At 48.2% G+C, this 20,981-nt stretch overlaps 1 protein-coding gene across 1 annotated transcript in view; it reads left to right on the top strand.

Annotated features, from left to right (window-relative positions):
- ST6GALNAC4 (ST6 N-acetylgalactosaminide alpha-2,6-sialyltransferase 4) overlaps positions 1-20,981 on the top strand; it is a 215,599-nt gene that overhangs the window by 16,547 nt on the left and 178,071 nt on the right. The gene's annotated exons all lie outside the window — the stretch shown is intronic.

Raw genomic sequence — 20,981 nt, 5'->3', positions numbered from 1 at the left:
CTCTTTTCAGTCTGTTTCTCAGTTTACTACACAAAGCTGTAGCAATTCGCTTCACACAAGGACATAATGAAGGCCCCTGCAGGGGGCTTAATTTAAGCCGGTGCACAGCTACTTCCAGTTCAAAAGAGTCAACAACAAAAACATATTACATGTCAAGGACGACATCAGAAATGTTAATTCACCCGCTTCATAACACACCACATGGCCTGTCCGTAACCTTATTTCATCACAACTTACCTTGACTTGGACTGCGCTTCTTCTTCCCCCTCACCACTCCAGGTGGCTGCCTTTCTCTTTCTAAAGCTCACTTACTCTCTCTCCCCTACACCCCTCCTATGCGTTTCTGTCGCCAGCTCTAAATCTAGCCCCTTCGTCTCTCGCGTTCTCCCTGTCTCATCCCCTCTTTCTATATCTCTCCTCCTCCTTTACTTTAACTCTATTCCTCCACTGAACTCACTCGCCCTCCAGCGAGCTGCGTCTCGCCCTCTCCTCCGTGGACTGCCTGTGCCTTTCCTCTGTGGATTCTAATCATTGAGGCGCAGCGACCTGTCATTTGACATTCCAGAAACAGCCTCCGATGTATCGAGTACGCAGAGATTTAGGGCCTTGCCCAAACAAACCTTTTAAATGCCTTCAACTGCACTACAACTGTGAACCGCTGCAACTGGCACAAAATGTTCTTTTAGACGACACTTTGCAAAATATTACTTATAAATCACTCATATTCACCAAAACTACTTACACCTCACAAAGGCGAGACCTATTGGCTATGCCAATGCTTGTTTTCTTTTTACCAGCCAGACCTGTGATATACTGGTCAGATGGCAAACCAGGCATGGAGGCAGTAACAAGTCTACACGGCAGGGCATCGTGGCGACAGCATTTAGCAGGAACTTGGCAGTAACTGCACTGTGGCAAAAACAAGCAGCCGGGCTGCAGCAGACTGTGAGGGCGGGGCAGGGCACGCCCCCGGGCAACAGACAAGGTAATATCATGGCATTATGTTAACAGCAGGTACGGAAGGCCGGGCTATAATGACACTAGGACATTAGGAGAACAAGAAGGGCAGACACAGGGCACTTGGGCAATAGCAGGTGCCAAGGCAGGGAATATTAGGGCAACAGCTTAAACCCAACCAACAGTAGCAACGTCTTGGCGCAGTAGTAACAAGGGTAGCATGGACCGGGCAATAACCCTCTGGAGAGGGCAATAACTGGGTAACAGAGCTGTAAGGGTACCATGGAGTAGTTAGTAGCATGGACCGGGCAATAACCCTCTGGAGAGGGCAATAACCGGGTAACAGAGCTGTAAGGGTACCATGGAGTAGGAGGTAGCATGGACCGGGCAATAACCCTCTGGAGAGGGCAATAACCGGGTAACAGAGCTGTAAGGGTACCATGGAGTAGGAGGTAGCATGGACCGGGCAATAACCCTCTGGAGAGGGCAATAACTGGGTAACAGAGCTGTAAGTGTACCATGGAATACGAGGTAGCATGGACCGGGCAATAACCCTCTGAAGAGGGCAATAACTGGGTAACAGAGCTGTAAGGGTACCATGGAATAGGAGGTAGCATGGACCAGGCAATAACCCTCTGAAGAGGGCAATAACTGGGTAACAGAGCTGTAAGGGTACCATGGAGTAGTTGGTAGCATGGACCGGGCAATAACCCTCTGGAGAGGGCAATAACTGGGTAACAGAGCTGTAAGGGTACCATGGAGTAGGAGGTAGCATGGACCGGGCAATAACCCTCTGGAGAGGGCAATAACTGGGAACAGAGCTGTAAGGGTACCATGGAAATAGCAGGTAGCACGGACCGGGCAATAACTCTCTGGAGAGGGCAATAACCGGGTAACAGAGCTGTAAGGCTACCATGGAATAGGAGGTAGCATGGACCGGGCATAACCCTCTGGAGAGGGCAAATACTGGGTAACAGAGCTGTAAGGGTACCATGGAGTAGTTGGTAGCATGGACCGGGCAATAACCCTCTGGAGAGGGCAATAACTGGGTAACAGAGCTGTAAGGCTACCATGGAATAGGAGGTAGCATGGACCGGGCATAACCCTCTGGAGAGGGCAAATACTGGGTAACAGAGCTGTAAGGGTACCATGGAAATAGGAGGTAGCATGGACCGGGCAATAACCCTCTGGAAAGGGCAATAACTGGGTAACAGAGCTGTAAGGGTACCATGGAAATAGCAGGTAGCATTAGCCGGGCAATAACCCTCTGGAGAGGGCAATAACTGGGTAACAGAGCTGTAAGGGTACCATGGAAATAGCAAGTAGCATTGGCCGGGCAATAACCCTCTGGAGAGGGCAATAACTGGGTAACAGAGCTGTAAGGGTACCATGGAAATAGCAGGTAGCATGGACCGGGCAATAACCCTCTGGAGAGGGCAATAACTGGGTAACAGAGCTGTAAGGGTACCATAGAATAGGAGGTAGCTTGGACCGGGCAATAACCCTCTGAAGAGGGCAATAACTGGGTAACAGAGTTGTAAGGGTACCATGGAAATAGCAGGTAGCATGGACCGGGCAATAACCCTCTGAAGAGGGCAATAACCAGGTAACAGAGCTGTAAGGGTACCATGGAAATAGCAGGTAGCATGGACCGGGCAATAACCCTCTGAAGAGGGCAATAACCGGGTAACAGAGCTGTAAGGGTACCATGGAAATAGCAGGTAGCATGGACCGGGCAATAACCCTCTGGAGAGGGTAATAACCGGGTAACAGAGCTGTAAGGGTAACATGGAAATAGCAGGTAGCATGTATTGGGCAATAACCCTATGGACAGGGCAATAACCGGTTAACAGATCTGTAAGGGTACCATGAAAATAGCAGGTTGTGAGCACAAGACAATAGAGACACTAACTAGAGTGAGGAGAGGGAACAATATAGGTATCTGTGAATTAACACCCAGAGGGACAGGGCATTAATGGGACATCAGACAGTAAGAATAGACTGCGCTTGGCAGCGTTTCCAAGAGGGCCCCTGGAAGCCATCACCCACCCACCCATCCATCGGGTCAGCGCCGCTGCCCCTGAGGAAGATCTCCGCAGAGCGCCTGTGTGCATTATTGAAGGATAATGTACCTCGAAGATTCGAAGCACTTTAAAAAGGAACGAGAAAGGTTTGGGATGTTCTGTGCCTTCTGGAAATTATTGCAGCATAAAGATCAGTGTTTGTGGTGTATCTTGAATTTACATGAATGTAGGAGTTGCAAATACGTATGTTGGGATGGTACAGACTGCAGAGGAAAGCCCGCCCCGCGGTGAAGTGAGTGATTACTACCTGCCTGACACCCACATCCCCGTGAAACTGATACCGATTGGTTCACTCTTGCACCGTTTATTCTAACTTTTGGTCTGTTCGATCTAGGAACACTTTTTTTGTGCTGAAATCTGCAAACTAAGCAGTAAATGGCTGATTATGCGGCAGGCGCGGCAAGTCCATCATCATGTGTCCAGTGGTGAAGGCCTGGAATGAAGGGGAAGGGTCTACGGTATTAGCTGAAGGTTTGGTGTGAGGGGAGCATAGCGAGTAATTATCATTTTATTTTCTCTTTCTTTCACTGCAAAAAAGCGGTGAGGCGAAGCTTCTCCGCCTTAGCTGAGGAGCCGCCACTGCAACATTGCATCGGAAAGACCGACCTCCTCTTCTAGCTCTTTTAATGGCGGGGGCCACTGCAAGTGGGGAGTTACTGAGCGCAGATTTACAGTCGGGTACAGAGAGCAAGCAGAGTTTGAGAAATCAAATGGCCTTTGTCCAGCAATGCCCTGTGGGCTTCACAAAAGGATTTGAATTTGACCCTTCGGGCCACCGGGAGCCATGAAGGAACAGAAGAGCTTGCTCGGCTGACTTGTGTCTGGGGACATTATAGCAAAATACTCTCAGTTGATGGATGGAATGCAGAACAAATCAAAGCATTCACCCCCAGTCACAAGGATCTGGGTTTAATCCATTGTTCTTTTGCTCACCACGCCACCCCAGTTCAGGCATGGCCATATGCAAATCAGTCTGACCCTGTGCCTCATGGGAACAGTCCAGCCCGAACTGCCAAGCCATGTCTTCCCTGGACGGAAACAGCATCCTAGGACAGGTTTTGGAACTGGTATGCCCAGACGTGGGTCCCGTCCAAGGAGGACCTGGCTTGGCAGTTTGGACTGTTCCCCTGGGCACAAGGTCAAGACTGATTTGCATATGGCAGCGTTCAAACTGGAATGGCATGGTGAGCAAAAACAATGGATTTAGGCCCAGATCTCTGTTCTGAGGTGAATGTATGACATTGTTCTACATTCTGTCCATTAATCATTCTTTTTGCATTTGTCACCCCGAGTGGGAAGGGTATGCCCAGACGTGGGTCCCGTCCTCTCCATGCCACTGAAATCAAGCTATCCAGGCTGATGAAGGCTGAAAGCCCGAAACCGGTCCTAGGATGCTTGTTTCCAGTTCAGGGAGGACCTGGCTTGGCAGTTCGGGCTGGACTGTTCCCATTGGGTGCAGGGTCAAGACTGATTTGCCTATGGCTGGGTCCAAACTGGAATTGCATGGTGAGCAAAAAAACAATGGATTTAGGTCCAGGTCTCTGTACCGGGGTGAATGTATGACATTGTTCTGCATTCTGTCCACCAATTTTTAAGTCTCGGCTGTCTAAAGCAGTGCATGAGCTTCTCTCGGCATTCGAGAGCTTCTTGGAATCAATACAGATTCTGAAGCTCTCGGAGGTGGAGTTGAATCCCCGCCCATCGTTTTTATTGGCCAGCGTCATCTTGCATGCAATACCATGGCTTCTCATTGTAAGGGAGGCTTCTTAGTCCCTCCTTGTTGCGGCCTTGTCTCCTTTTGGCCAAGCCTACCGGGATCTGATCTTTTACCGGTGACGTGACACTCTCCCCTTTATTACTTCCGATGCACTTTTTCTTTGCATTCGGCTTTAGTAAAGTCAGTCCCATGTTTACTTTCGCATCGCAATGCGAAAGTAAACACGCGGCTGACTTTGCGGTACCGCAATTGTGTTTTTTAGGTCGAGCAGACCTACCCTCAATGCGTGAGCATTGTAGGTGTCTGCTTCAGAACTATTGTGGCCCGTATTTAGGAATGTGGACAGCTACCAGACGCGTGCTTTGACGAGGTCAGATTTCACCTCGGGAGTGAGCGTCTGGTAGCTGCGCATGCGCGGTGCAAAGCCCTTTCTCACACAGACACAGGCAGCCCCCACCCCTCTGCATGCACGCACGCACGCACACACACACAAACACAGGCGCGCGCATGCACACGCAGGCATACGGCACATATACAGGCACACATACAGGCACACTATCCCCTACCTCGCATTCTCTCTCAATCACACACAGTCACGCATGCACACACACATTCCCTCGCGCACACACGCACACACGCGCGCACACACTCCCCCCACCCAGGCATACACACAGGCAAGCCCTGGGCCCCACTCACCGACTGCGCTCTTCCGGCGGGGCTCCTCACGGCGCGTCTCCCCATCTAAATCGGGGCTTCCTCAGGTCAAAGGAGCCCCGCAACAGGCGCCACACTCCTCCTTCTCCCTGGCCCCCTCCTGGGGACCTGGGCTACCTCGGACGGCAGGGCGCTCCATGCGCCGGCAGCTCGCGGACCTCGGGAGGCGGGACTTCCGGTCGGCCGCGAGCGGATTGGCCGGCCGGCCAAGAGCTTCCGGGTTGCCGCGGGCAGCGCACTCTCGCGGCAGGACAAAGCAGGCAGGACAATGGTAGTGGGGCAAGCACTCCGCAGCCAGCCTCGCTAGTTTATTCTGAAATTGATCATGCTTAAAAAGATAACATTTTGTTCACTGTTTCCTCAGCCAGAGGAGTAGCAACATACAGGCTTTATCATCCAAAGAACCACACACCATCTTCCCCAGGGATATTTAAGGTATGGGTGGGACCTTAACCCAGGATTTCTCAGAGTAGATCCTGCTGTTCTCGCTGCCCTCCAAGAGTGAATGCGGATTTAGATCCTACGTGGAGAAAGAAGCCGTTATCCTACGAAATGTGAAAGTGGGCAGGGAAGTCATAGATTAGAGAAATAGGGAACTGTCTGATCCATGGGGTTTACCTTTAAAATCACAGATTAACACAGTACAGAACACACGAGGACCCCCATTTTTGAGACTTTTGCTGGTGGAAGCATAAACAGAGTGATAGAGAAGCAATGGAAGAATTCGCCGCTCTAGGGAGAGAAAAACAATGTTTGAATTGTCTCTTAACCCTCTGCTCAGCACACTGATGTGCATTAAGTACCCGGAAAGGTGAACAGTAGCCTTTCCTCTAAAGTGCCTTCGGGTTGAGAAGCCTCTCCCTCCTCGCTGTCCTGCCTGGCACTCACATTGCTAGTTCTGCATTTTAGCAAAATAATAATCAGTTCTGGTAGTACCTAGCACACTGCAGAAGAGTCTGGCTTGCATTTAATTACCTTTCTTCTTCTAAATTACATCAGCTAATGACAATTGACAATTGTACAGCCGGCTCGTAAGCAGACAAAACTGTCTCCATGTGTTGTAGCGGTTGCTGTAATAAGTCTTAATGAAAGTCTGTGCCGGCGCATGGAAGCTGTGCGGGGGATGCTGAACCGATGGCACTGCCCTGGAGGGCCTGATAAACAAATTGGGGTGCTATCGTCTATTTCCCCCTTTCTAAATCGTATCCCAGCTTTTCGATTTATTTGGTAGTGTTTTTTTTAATTTCTTTTTTTGCACCGTCTTACGTTTGACTTTGCAGGTCTGTTTGTAGAGAGCCAGGGGCTGCCGGAAGTCTCTTCAGAGCCCAGGAAGTGACCACAAGTTGGGCACATTTCATGCAGTGTATGCCAGGTTGCGCTAGAGAGCCAAGGTCAGACAGAAGACGTGGGCTGACTTTAAGTGAAATGAATATATTTACTTGCAGTCTGGTTACCTCTGAGAGGCCAGCAGTGCTGGGCTGTAGTGAACAACATGTTCAGTCCGACACTACCAAAGCCCTTTCTGCCTTTCGGCGGCACCACCGTCCAGAAATCTCCAAGTTTCCCCACAGACAGGCCTATATCTCAGGAAGTCATAGGGTGGAAGACCCTTTGAGGTGGGACTTCTGAGAGGAGGGTGTTCCTGGCATCTAGGCTTTCGGTTTGAGGGAGCCAGACATCCTGGCAGAAGCATTTCCCTTCAGTTACCATTATTTTGTTTGCAACCCTAGATCCTGTGTCTCATTTTGGGGAAGGGCTTGGGTTTGTTTGTTTAGGTATTTTAATTAGCAATAGTATATATAGACATTTTGGATACGTAAGAGTCCTTAGGGACACTGTAAGTATGCAGATATCTAAAACCCACAGTGAACAGAGTAAGCATGCTAAATTTGAGGGTAGGCAACTGTGAGCTCCAAAGCCCCCTTGGCAATCCTTGAAGCCTGAAACTCCCAAAACATCCAGGATCTGGGTTGGGTTGGTGGAATGGGAGTTAGGACTCTCAGTTGAGTGTGAATACAGTCTCTCAGTTGTCTTCAGTACAAATATGCCTGCTTGGTGTCCTGTCGGTATGGAAATTCTACGAGCAACACTTAGGAATGGCTTTGGCTAATGTGGCGACATGAGCAATGTATGGCTTGAGCTCAACTCTTAAGGGATAAGTCAGCCGCTCTGTGAAATTAGACCATCAGTGTCACCCTTATGTTCTATAATTACTAAATGAAATTACTGAGAGGCCTGATCTTAACCCACATCTGCAGTCAATGAGGCAAGGTGCTTGTATTTACAAACAAAAGTACACTATATTCACTAATCAATCAGAATAGATAGACTCTGTCTTTGTTTAGAGGTAAGAGGGAGAAAGGTGTAGCTGTCCAATGGCATTGAGTGAGCAGAGAAATTCTGGGTGACAGCTTAAGGTGTGAAACATTTTGCTGTATCTATGAGACCATGCTGGCACGGAATGCTGTGTAAGTGCCGCGGATGGGAGGATTAGGGAAGATATGCTGTGCATGTGCTGGGGAGGAAGCTGCAGTGGGGCTATGAACCAAATTGTACCCTAACAGAAGTGGTTTGCCTCTAGCTGGTTTATTACTTTAAATTAAAGGGCCATATTGGAATGGTGACTTTCCTTATTGACTGCAGACATTCACGTACAAGTTTGACTCTCTTGCAAACAGGTGTCAGAAATTCTTCTAGGGTTTTATCATTTGAATGAATATCAATAAATACATAATATTTAAGATGCTGTGTATCCCACAACATCCCTTTAGTTTTTATAGTGTTCATAACAAACTTGTTAAACTATTTGAAGATTTTCTATTGCATGCTAAGGCGAAACAGGCATTTGTAAAGCCAATTGTTCTGCCACTGGCTAACAACATTTTGGTTTTTGTAAATGCTCGTATTTTTATTTTGTTAAACTTTATTGTTGAGGGACCTGCTGGGCTCTCACCAATTGGCTAAAACAAAAAATATGTTTATTGTCTCAAAAAGCACACATTGCCATAGTAGTAGCACTGAAGGGGACTACTCTTTGTGCGCTTGTGCTTCTTGTGAAAGATCATAAGGCTGTCACTCAGTGAAGTTAATCAGTGGCTGAGATGGGTGGACCCTTTGGCCATGCTGTATGCTTTAGTGGCCATGAAGAAAAAATGTGAGTGACAGAACAGCAGACCAATGGGTGAAGCGAAGAAAAAACCAAATGATGTTTGGAACGCTGAACAAATCAAATATTCACCCCAGTCACAGATCTGGGTTTAAACCATAATTTTGTTGCTCACCAAGCCACCCCAATTTGGACCCAGCCATATGCAAATCAGTTTTGACCCTGCTCCTCATGGGAACAGTCCAGCCCGAACTGCCAGGCCAGGTCTTCCCTGGACCAGAAACAAGCATCCTGGGACCGGTTTTGGGGTATCAATACTCATCGGCCAGGCTAGCTTGAATCTAGTGGCACAGTGAGCTCAGGACCCACATCTGGCCATACCCTTCCCACTTGGGGCAATAAAAGCAACAACAAATAAATAATGGGCAGAATGCTGAATAAATCAAACACTCATCCAAGTCACAGATCTGGGCTTAACCCATATTTTTTTTGCTCACCACCCCACTCCAGTTTGAACCTAGCCATATGCAAATGAGTCTTGACCCTGCTCCCCATGCCAGGTCAGATCCTACATACAAGTGTGTACATATGCTTAATCACAGGCACAACCTCAGTCTCACACATACACACACACACTGATGCACACATACATCATTTCACCAATTGACTCTGCCCACTACCGGGTTTACACAGATCTGCAGACTCAACTAACTTTAAATTCACAAAAGGAATTCAGTGAAGCAGTCAGTGATATACTTGTACATGAAGTACGCATGGAGGTTACAGGTGCCCTGAGAGGTGCTCCAAGCCATTGTTGCTCTTTGATGATTGTATTCCCAGTAAGAGCATGCCTTCTTGCAGCTCTGTAACTCTTCCTGTCTGCTGCCATACTCCGACTAAAACCCAACCTTACACGGAGGAATTAAAAACCAGTGTGATCTCCACAGTTTGGAGCTTCCATTAGGTCCTTAAGGCAAGGGTTAAAGGTGTCTTCACTTTCAGAAAAGTGGTCTCTCTAAGTGCAAGCATGCTGATCTATTGGAACCAAAAACACGTGTGCCTAGGGACAAGCAACATAAATGTGTACATAAGGCACAATCAATTAATACTTAAAACAAATGCGTTATTATCGTATATCACATGCTGTCAAATTACAGTGTTGTACTCTACCTGGTTTGTATCTGTGCACATCTGATTACTATGGTTTCTTTATGAAAGGAGTGGCCCATGCCTCCATTAGCAGTTATGCCATTTAAGGGTCCTTTTTAGGGCTCGCCCCTTTCCTATTCCGCAAGAATAGGAAAAAGAGCCCTAATGCAGCTAAATCACTGCTTAAGGCCAAGGGCTCTCCCCAAAAGCGGATTTTGGGAAGTGCACGCCTCGTGCACGAGCTTGCCTGAGCCTTCTGCCTTATCAGCCTGCCAGTTCTACTCCCCTAATTATTCACTTCACTTATTCACGGCCGCAGGCCGTGACTCTGGCTCTTCAAAGGCGCTGCTCCCCGCCCCCCGCCTGCACTTCACGGCCGCCAGGCCGTGCCCCTGTCGCTTCATCTGCTTGCCTTCTGTCCCTTAATCTCCCCGTGACTCCCACCTCAACTCTCCCACTCCACTGCTTCAGGCCCCCACCATTTGCTCAGAACATTGCTTGTTTTGTAGGGTACTCTAATTACACGCCCACCCGTTCTAGCCTTTATTCTCGGCTTATGCTTATGTGATCCCCTTTCTTACAGATGTTCAGCGTCTAGTACCCTAAGACTGTCAGCTCGTTGTGGTTTCTCTCACAGCAATATACTACTACTCTCATAACCCGGCCATATCTTATCTGTTTAGTATAGAGCGCTCCTCGACCTTCAAGTGCCGGCTGGGTGGAAAGCATCCCAGCAGCTTACGAAGGTGTTCTTTTTAAACAGGGGCTGCACTACGCCGCGCTGCCTTTGCATCCCTCACAAACTTTTTTAACACAGTCACACACCTATATATTTCTTTTTTTTTACACACCTCGTATGCAGCCTTCTATCCTTCCACCTCCTGGCTCTGAACGACATTGCCGACTTCCTGGGTCGCAGCGGTGCATTGTGCAGCACGTGGGCAAAACCCCCACCGGGCAGCAACATCTTGTAGATGGCCCTCAGCAATTCCACCGCCAAACTCAAGCAGGGCTTCCGGGAGCAAGAATATTGAGAAACTTCAGGCCAGCGAGCAGCAACAGAATAGAGGCGGGAACCAGGCCCAATGGGAGCCAAGGGTTAGCAGCATGACTGGGAGTCTGGAGGAGAAGCATCCTATGGCAGGCTCCGATATTGTCGGCTCATAAAGGCTGTACCGTAACATTTATTTATTTATTATTTATTTATCAAAATGCCGGGGCATTACCAAACCGCAACAAACCCCAATGTTGAAGGGGCGGGGCAGCACTTTATGCTACGCCCCCATTAATAGCCAGCAATTGACGGGCTATCCGGACCTCCGGCCACAGCTTTGCCCAAAGCTGACCAGGACCGCCGGCCACAAGGGACATAAATAAATAAATAATGCCCTATCCCCGCAGCTGGCGTTCACCTACAACCCCCTTCTTGCTGCTCTACCATCTTCTGCTCCTTATGTAATGAAGGCGCTATAACGGGCTCTTAGGGCATGAAAAGAGCGGAACTACACTGACCGGTCCAGCTGTGAAGAAGTGTCCGTCTCCTCTCTTAATTCCGATCTCCGCCCATCCCAGCACAGCCTGCAACTCGCCTGTTCCGCTATACGGAAGAAACTTTATTTAATGATTTAATTTTTACTCTACCCCCTCCCCCGCACAAGCAGGTGCTCTGAGCCAAACGCCATCGCCCTCCCTCTACTATCCCTAGCACCCAAACCGCCGTTGCTCAGCCTTCGTTTCTTGCCCTCCCTTACCTGCCTACACCACCATCCATGCACCGTACTCTGCACCCGCAGTGACCCCCTGGCCTCCAGTCTGCCACCTTCCCCTGGGGCGCGCCAGACCTCTCTGGACCAAGGAGCACAAATAGACTCACAGGTGATACTCCCCCCCCCTCCCCTTGTTGGCTGATCACCCCCTCCACTTTGTACTTAGCCCCCCTGCCGCCTTTTCCTACTCGTTCACTAATGCTGCCCAAACCACTTGATGCAGGATGCGCCCTCCCCCGCACATCTCCTGCCGAGGGGGGCCCGCACACTGCCCCGCACCGCCTCACTCCTGCAGCACTCTCAGCAACGAGAGAATCCCGAAGACAGGCTCCTGCCTCCGCGCGACATCCGGCTCGATCCCTCCAGCGCCACACAACCCCCACAAGGCACTACATCCCCAGTACTCTGTGTATTGTCGGCCTCACTGAACGCCACAGCATCACTCGTTCGCCATCACAACATCACTCGGCGCCACCACAACTGTGCAACCATTCAACAACAACTGGTTCAAATATGTTCTCTCATTGTTTCACGCTTTATTACAAATGTAAAAAAAAGATGTTAATATTTCACTTCTGTTCTTGGATTTTTCGTCACAATAAAATACACTGAACATAATCTTCACATAAGTTATTTACAAAAGTTTAAGCTATTGCCATTATAAATTACAATAACTTTTATTTAGGTATTCATTATTAAAAAAAATAAAAGCCATTGTTATTTGTAAGATCAATATATGTAAGTCACGTAAATACAACACATATTGCATTACCAATGCTATAGGTGTCACATTTGCGAAAGTTATAACTATTGGCATTGTAAATGACAAAGCTATTAAGTTTGCTGTTTTCAAAAACAAAATATAAATAAAAAATGTGTCATTTACAATACCAATAGCGCAAACTTTCCTAATGCGAGACCTATTGCATTGCAAATGCTTGTTAAGTTGTGTGTGCCTGTGTCTGCCCTCCTCCCATGGTTGAGACTCCGCTCCATGTGCGATGGAGACAGGGGGGTGGGGGAGGTAGAGTGCACAAGCCGAGATCTTGCCGAGACAATCGCAGGAACTGCAGAGCATGCAGCAGCACGGGCGATCATGTCGTCGGATCTTAGAGGTACGTGGGGGTTCTATCCAAATACTCCCCTTGGGGGATTCCACGATTTGTTCTTATACTTAGTGATGCGAGAATAATTCTCCTAGGGTCCGGTGCAGTGTTGTGACTGTGTGTCTGGCAACCAGTCAAGTTGGTGATAAAGCTTTATCTGTGTCTTTAAATTTAAACCATTAAGGGCCAGATGTAGGTAGCCCAATACCGGTCGGTAACGGCCGAAATGACCGAATTTTGGCGGTTACCGACCGGTATTTAGGGTTTGAGATGTAGGAGGCAGGTTTAAGGATTCGGTAATTACCGATTCCTTAAGGGATCGGTAAAATACTGATTCCTTATGTGGCAGGCATACATGCCCTCAGGGCATGTATTTGTGCCACATGTGCACACATGCACGATTCAGGGGTGCAACAGGGTGTCAATGGGTAAACATCCTTTACAGCGCAACTTTTACAACGCAAACCATTACAGCGCATTGCGCTGGGGGGCGCTCTAGGATAGTGAATAGGTTTAATTTACTATCCAACACCTTCCCTACTATCCACGGGAACTGGAGTTGGAATAGTAAATTAAACTATTCACTATCCAGCGCCCCAAAGCACTATGCGTTGTAAAGGCATGCGTTGTAAAAACCGCGTTGTAAAGGCATGCGTGGTAAAAGAATGTGTTGTAACGTCATACATCCTGTCAATGTGACACCCTGCCACCCTTGAATATGTGCCCCCTATTACCGATGCGGTATTTACCGAATCGGTAATAGTGAATGGCTTCCCATTTATTCCTATGGGCCTTCGGGCCCATAGGAATGAATGGGAATTACCGAATCGGTAAATACCGATTCTTAAATACCGAATCGTACCGATTCGGTAGTATTTACCGAATTGTTTCCTAAATACCATTTACCGATTCTGAAATACTGAATCAGTGAAATTCGGTATTTTGGAATCGGTAAATGTAGATTACCTACATAGAACCCTAACTCGCTTGCAGTAGGGACGTCAACAAAACATGCGCACAGTAGCCCTGTTTAAGCGCGTGATCACGTTTTGGGAGGATTGCTTTGAACCAGGTCTCATGAAAGCGGAACCACCCTTCCCCTCGACCCGCTGAAAACGTGTCCGTTCTAGAAAGCAGGTCCGGCCACTTAGAAAAAACACATCCCTAAGCATGTTCACGGGGTTACAAAACAATCCATGTGTTCCGCATACCACAAGTCACATGATGCGATGCCTGCTCTCTCCAGGCATCTTTTACCTGTTGTCAGTTGACTCTTAAAGTAAAAACAGTTGGGGGGGTGGGGGGGTGGCTGTTCAGCTGTCCCTGTCTCTACCCAGCATCCTTTGAGGCAGCTTCCATGTACAAGAGACGCCAGCAGAAGGAATGCGAGGCGAGCTCCCAGCAGGCACCTCTTCCGAAGCCCAGGCATCCTTTCATCTCAGCTCTCTTCACTCCCCTCCTCCACACTTAGGCTCTTTGGGGGGAAAAGGATAAAAGAAAATATCGAGGCTGGCTAACTAAAAAAACAAGCATTGGCACAGCCAATAGGTCTCGCCTTTGGGACCTTATAAGTATTTAGTTTTGCAGCACAATATCCTTGGTGCAGCAACATCAGCTGTTGCCTGGCTGAACACTTACAAGGTATAAGGTTCAGCCAGGCAACAGTTGATGATGTTGCACCAAGGATATTGTGCTGCCCAACTAAATACTTATAAGGTCCCAAAAGCGAGACCTATTGGCTGTGCCAATGCTTGTTTCCTAATCTGTGCACCTGAGAGTTTGTGAACTCTGGGCGCTAGGCGGTGGCAGGCAGCGGATGTGCGGGGACTTCATGACCCATGTGTTATTTGTCTGCCCCCATTACGGGCCTCATTTATGAAAAGTGACGCATCGCTGCGTGAAAACAGCGATGCGTCACTTTTCACTGCGCACTCCTTGCGACATTCCTGATGCGTCATATTTAATGTATGACGCATCATGTCGCAAGGAGTTACAGATATGTCAGTATTTCTGACGTATCTGTAAGCGCAAAAGGGACGCATTGCTGGAGTGTGTCACAAAAGTGACGCAACTCCAGCAATGCGTCCTTTCACATGGGGAAAGCCCCATGTGAAAGGGCTTGCGTCAGTCTTACGCCTGCTGTGAGGCATGCGCAAGATTTTGACGCAACAGCGTCCTAAAAGTGACGCAGTGAAATATCATAGATTTCACTGCATCACTATTACGAGGCTTTTTGCGGGGGAACGCCCCCTCTACATACATTGTACCTGACGCAGGTATAATGTGGCGCAGGGGTTTAAAAAGTGACGCATCTACCTAGATACGTCGCTTTTTAAATATGGCGCAACAGGGCGCATTTTTTACACCGCTGGTGCGTCACAAAAAGTGAAGCACTGGGGGCGCAAAACTGACGCAAGGCCTCATAAATAAGGGCCCTGATGTTTAGCTCTGGCCTGTAAAACATGGTCACTGCTGTGAGCATAATTTTCACTTTATAAACTGAAACCTAGGGGACTTAAATTGCATAAATGGAGTGGATTTTGCGCTATATTATAACTGATTGTGTAAAGGTTTTTACATATGTGCACTTGCACTTTATACATTATGTATTGTGACTATCAATAGAGTCCTTTATAGCTTTTCCTTAAAGACTGTTTTTAAATTTGTATTGCACAGTGAAATCATAATTTGTTCGGCCCCCGATTCTATTTTGTTCTGTTATTAAGAATAGTGCGATCTGATATCATGGAAATCGACCTCTCTTTTGCATATTTATGTGGACCTCCGTGGAGGTCCGAATCATAAATAAATTACATTGAATGGAAAGTTGAAAGGAGTCGCCTCTTTGAGCTGCTTCCGCTGAACCGAGGCCTCTCCGGAGTCTGGAAACGAGTTCCAAGTGTGATATTCATCACTCGCCACCTTCACGCAGAGAGTTTGCAAAGCCAGGGGCGCGTCGGGTCCAGGGATTGGGCCTTGGATAGAAAGTAACCTCCGCCTTCATTTCACCCAATTTAAACACAGTCTTCAAATACAATTGCAAACAAATTGTATCCAAACTTCAGTGAAGGTCACTTTGAAGGGGGGGTTAGCTCTTTACATTTTAAGGAGATAAAAGAACCTGCTGAGAACAGAAATGTTTGTAATGTCCTCGTTGTGCCGCTGAGCAGGGCAGTCACAGCATCCTGGCAGCGTGTGCTCCACGTCGATAGCATTAGAGCGATAGGATGTATCAGCAGGATTTGTTGTGCACCCACATCTCCATGTCAGCTGACATATCTTTGTTGTTCCTGGCTGAAAACTATCCTTCCTTCATGTTCTCTGCGTGTGTTCTGCACCCCACAAGCTGCCCACCTCAATGTCTGACTAGGGTCTAACAAGAGTATCGACTCAAACCTATCACATCCACAGCCTAAAAAAATAGGAATGCGTCATATTTTACAGGAACTTTGATGAAGTTAAGGATTCAGGAAATAATATGTTTTCTTAACAAATGAAATTCTTCCACTATAGTTTCCTCGCTTCATAGCCGCTTTAAACAGACTCGAGTCAAACCCTTAAGATGAGGGACATCATTGAATCTTCGACAACAATAGAACAGTCTCACGGTCCAGGCTTTTAGAAGCTCCAGACTTGTCTGGTTATTCAACCTATGTTTAAGATAGGAGGGATTTGCTCCTATCAGCCTATAAGCCAGCAGCTTTCAATGTTCAATCCATATAACGGATAAAAACAAACGTTTGCCTGAGCAGTCTCTGTTAATGAAGCCAGGGAGATTCTACCTACAATGTTTGCCACTACTTTTAGTTCTTGGTCATGGGTCATTATTAACGAATCACACTCCGTAATTTGTCGCTAGTCTTGCAGTAATACAGTATCGAGAAATGTTGATTTTGATGCGAGCAAGAAATTATGTACAATAGAAAAGCACTTTCAACGTTTTACGTTTAATTTGCTTGGTTACAAGATTTTTTTTAAAGCAGTCTGTTGTTTACATATCAATTTTAGAAGTCAATTAACAAATGGATAAAATAGCGATAAATTAATTCCATATATTTCCATTAGAGAGTGTGGAGAAGCGGAGAACAATGCTTCTTGCTGACCTCACTGTCAATATTGATATGGAAACTAACCGTGGAAACTAAATGGTGTTTGCTTAACAAAATCAAAAAAGGTATATTTATTTGTAACATTTAAACTTGATCTTTGTTGAATAACCAAAGAGGTCCACAGAATTCAACAACAAAAGGTTTTTTGAGAACACAAACTAAGAAAAAAATGAATTGGATTCTAATTGAATTGCTTCTCATTTTATTAGTGAATCACAAAATAAACCTTCTAGAAGCCGTTTCAGATACTGTTAATACAAACAGTAGGAATCAAGACGGCCTGGGGCTGCTAACCTGAAAAAATGTGGGCTTTATACGCAGTTCTGTTCTCAAATGTCCACTAGTTCTGCGGAAATGAACAACTCTTTTGTAATTCATTGTAAAGCGGTGAATATTTCCAACAAAAAACTAGGTCAAAAATTATGCACGAGCTCCAGTTTCCTCTCTCCCTATAAACTTTCAGTAAACATTAGAGACAAAGCAAGCTATGCAAATGCAGGGCATTCCTAAAAAAGAAAGGGGGAGTCACTAACCTTGTTAGAAAATATATATACTAAAACTAATTTGTTTATGGTACTATGTGTATACTTTCCCATTCACATGCGTCAGTGGAACGAGGTGGAGCCTAACCCAATGGAGGTGGAGTAGCTGCCCGAGGAGTACGCGCAGAAGGTGACACGCTCATGATGAAAAAACAAGAACGAGTAGCTCTCTGCAGTTGATCGCACCATCGAAGTTGCTGCAGGGCGGAGTTAAATGCAAAATAAAATTGAGGTGGTGAGAAGAGCCTACTCATTAGCACCGACCCAGTTCACTGTGTTTACTGACATCTCCTTTCTGTATCGGACTGGCCACCAACGTACAGGCAAACACCAACTACTATAAAGTCAGCTTCTCTGCGGTTCTGTACTGTAAACTACCCACTGACATAGGACAACATGTAGCGAGTGGTAGCCAATGCACAACTGACAAGAGATTGCCAGCCAACTCCTTGACAATATTTCTCTTAACGAATAGAATGGCGTTGGACTTTTATCGTAATTAGTAGAAAATGTATGAATCAAAGTGATTTGTTGTGAGTGCAAGCTTGCTCGACTACAGGGGTTAGGATACTAATGCGTGAAAGTTAAAGGAGGTTTAACAAGCAGAGATTAAAGCCAAACAAGCATTGGCCGCGCAGCTGTGAAATTGACGCGTCTGCGAAAGTGATCACGATCGCGGGCTGTAAGGGTGCCTGCGAGCGATGCACTTAATGACCCATGACGGAGGAAAGCCAGATGGCAGCTGCGTGTGTGCCCGCGTGCGTAACCGCAAGTTTGAGGCCAGCTAAAGCTTGTGGTAGCACTTTGAAAACCCACTTACTAAATGTCTCGCCATACAGCGCATGTGCTGGCTCAGGCAAGACCTAAAAACCTGCCTTGTTTACTCTGAAACCACAGCACCGAGACCGCCCTCATCGCCGCCACCGACGACATCCGAGCCCTGATGGACAACGGGGAAACAGCGGCCCTCATCCTCCTAGACCTCTCCGCGGCTTTCGACACGGTCTGCCACCTCACCCTAGTGCAGCGCCTCAGCAACGTCGGAATCCAGGAGAAGGCGCTGGAATGGATCGTCTCCTTTCTCGACGGAAGAACACAAAGAGTCCGCCTACCACCGTACAAGTCAGAGGCCACCAAAGTCATCTGCGGCGTCCCTCAAGGATCCTCACTGAGCCCGACTCTCTTCAACGTCTACATGAGCCCCCTCGCGGCCATCGCACGCCAACACAACCTCAACATAATCTCCTACGCCGACGACACCCAGCTGATCCTCTCCCTGACCAACGGCCCGCCGCCGCCAGAGCCAACCTGCACGAAGGGATGAGAGAGGTAGCTGAGTGGATGACGACGAGCCGCCTGAAGCTGAACACAGATAAGACGGAGGTCCTCATCCTGGGCTCCTCGCCCTTCGCCTGGGACGACTCCTGGTGGCCCCCCGCCCTGGGCACCGCACCCAAACCGACGGACCACGCACGCAACCTGGGCTTCATCTTGGACTCCTCCCTCTCCATGACCAGGCAAGTCAACGCCGTCTCCTTGTCGTGCTTCAACATCCTGCGCATGCTTCGGAAGATCTTCTGGTGGATCCCCACAGAGACCAGGAAGACCGTCACCCAGGCCCTCGTCACCAGCCGACTGGACTACGGCAACGCACTCTACGCCGGAACCACCGCCAAGATCCAGAAGAGACTCCAGCGCATCCAGAACGCCTCAGCCAGACTCATCCTTGACATCCCACGATACAGCCACATCTCCGGACACCTAAGAGACCTGCACTGGCTCCCGGTCAACAAGAGAATCACCTTCCGCCTCCTTACCCACGCACACAAAGCTCTCCACGACCAAGGCCCGAGCTACCTCAACAACCGAATCAACTTCTACGCTCCCTAACGCCACCTCCGATCCGCCAGCCACGCCCTCGCCGCCGTCCCACGCATCCGCAGAGCCACCACAGGAGGAAGGTCCTTCTCCTACCTGGCCGCCAAGACCTGGAACTCCCTCCCGGCCGACCTGCGCCTGACCCAAGACCACCTCTCCTTCAGGAAGAAGCTCAAGACCTGGCTGTTCGAGCAGTAGCGCCCCCCCCCAAAGCGCCTCGAGACCCTACGGGTAGGTAGTGCGCTCTATAAATGTCTTTGATTGATTGATTGAAAAACGCACATGCTGCTTCAGAAGAAAACACTTCAGACTTGTTTATTTATTCTTCCTGATGTAAGCGTCAACATCTTTATTTTAAATGTATTATCACAAACACTTGCATCTTTGTAATTTCATTAAATGGCTGCTCACGTGAGTAATCACTTTAATCTCCCCTAGCTCATGGATTACAGATCGCTCCTCCCTATTTGCTTTAGTTACCGACCCCTATGGGTCGCACATGTGCTAACAGCCGCTGCTCTCCTCTCTGGCAGTCTGCTGTCTTCTTGCCATTCCCGCACAGCAGGCTTTAGCAGCCCCTCGTCTCAGCCCAGGCCGATGCAGTGTCCACGACACCCCCCTGCTGTGGGCTCCGTGACCCTTTACATCCCATTGCAAAGGGTTAATAAGGCTTTGTACTACATTTAGTGAATGCCCGCAGCAATGGTTTGTTTTGCAGCGGCGCAAACCTTTGAAAAATATGGGGCATATTAGCAACAAAGTGGCGAAGAGTGGTGTTAGCCGCCTTGGCTGAACGCCTCTCTTCGCCACTTCGGAAACGCCAGGCTGCACCGTATTACCAAGGATAGGGCGCAGCCTAGCGTTTCCCCCTGCGATGGCGGTAAGTTTTACAACTTAACGCCAGCGCAGGCAGGGAAGGTTTGTTTATGTTCAGGAAGGAGTTCCTTCCTGCATATAAACAAAGCTTAAATGCCATTTTGTAACTTACATGTGCGCTGCTTCATGCAACACACATGTAAGTTACAAATTGGCATTTTTAAAAAGAGGTTTGTTTATGTACAGGAAGGGACACCTTCCTGTACATAAACAAACCTTGGCATTTTGCTTTTTCCATTTGAGCTGCACAAGGCAGCACACATGGAAAAAGCAAAAACGAGGAGAAATGAAGCATTTCTCCTCGTTTCGCCACCTTAAATTCGGCGCTACGACCTATTATCGCCAAGCTTGATAATAGGTGGCAGCGTCGAAGTGAATGGGTGTTGCGGTGGAACGCCCACTGCATCACCCACTGCACGCCCCCTTTCACGATGAGTTTATCGTGAAAGGGGCCCTATTACCAAGGCAGCGTTAAGTCAATTAACGTGGCTTTAAGCCATGTTAATTGACTTAACGCTGCCTTGATAATAGGGCGATGCAGATATTGCCGCGTTATCGGCAGAAAAGTGCCAATACCGCGGCGATAAGGGGCTTGTTAATATGCCCCAAGCTTCTTTCACTAGGCACATGTTGTGTACCTTTTTACATGTCTCTGCAGTCCCTAATTCACTCCTGCCGTTGCTGCTCCTACCCCGGCCTCCTCCCAGCTGTTTCTGCTTCCTTTACCCCCCCGGCCTCCTCCCAGCTGTTTCTGCTTCCTTTACCCCCCGGCCTCCTCCCAGCTGTTTCTGCTTCCTTTACCCCCCTCCCTCCTCCCAGCTGTTTCTGCTTCCTTTACCCCCCTCCCTCCTCCCAGCTGTTTCTGCTTCCTTTACCCCCCTCCCTCCTCCCAGCTCTTTCTGCTTCCTTTACCCCCCGGCCTCCTCCCAGCTGTTTCTGCTTCCTTTACCCCCCGGCCTCCTCCCAGCTGTTTCTGC

Source organism: Lissotriton vulgaris, chromosome 5, assembly GCF_964263255.1.
Source record: "Lissotriton vulgaris chromosome 5, aLisVul1.2, whole genome shotgun sequence".
Taxonomy (NCBI): Eukaryota; Metazoa; Chordata; class Amphibia; order Caudata; family Salamandridae; genus Lissotriton; species Lissotriton vulgaris.
The sequence above is the reverse complement of the archived record's forward strand: the minus strand, read 5'-3'. Positions and strand labels throughout refer to the sequence as shown.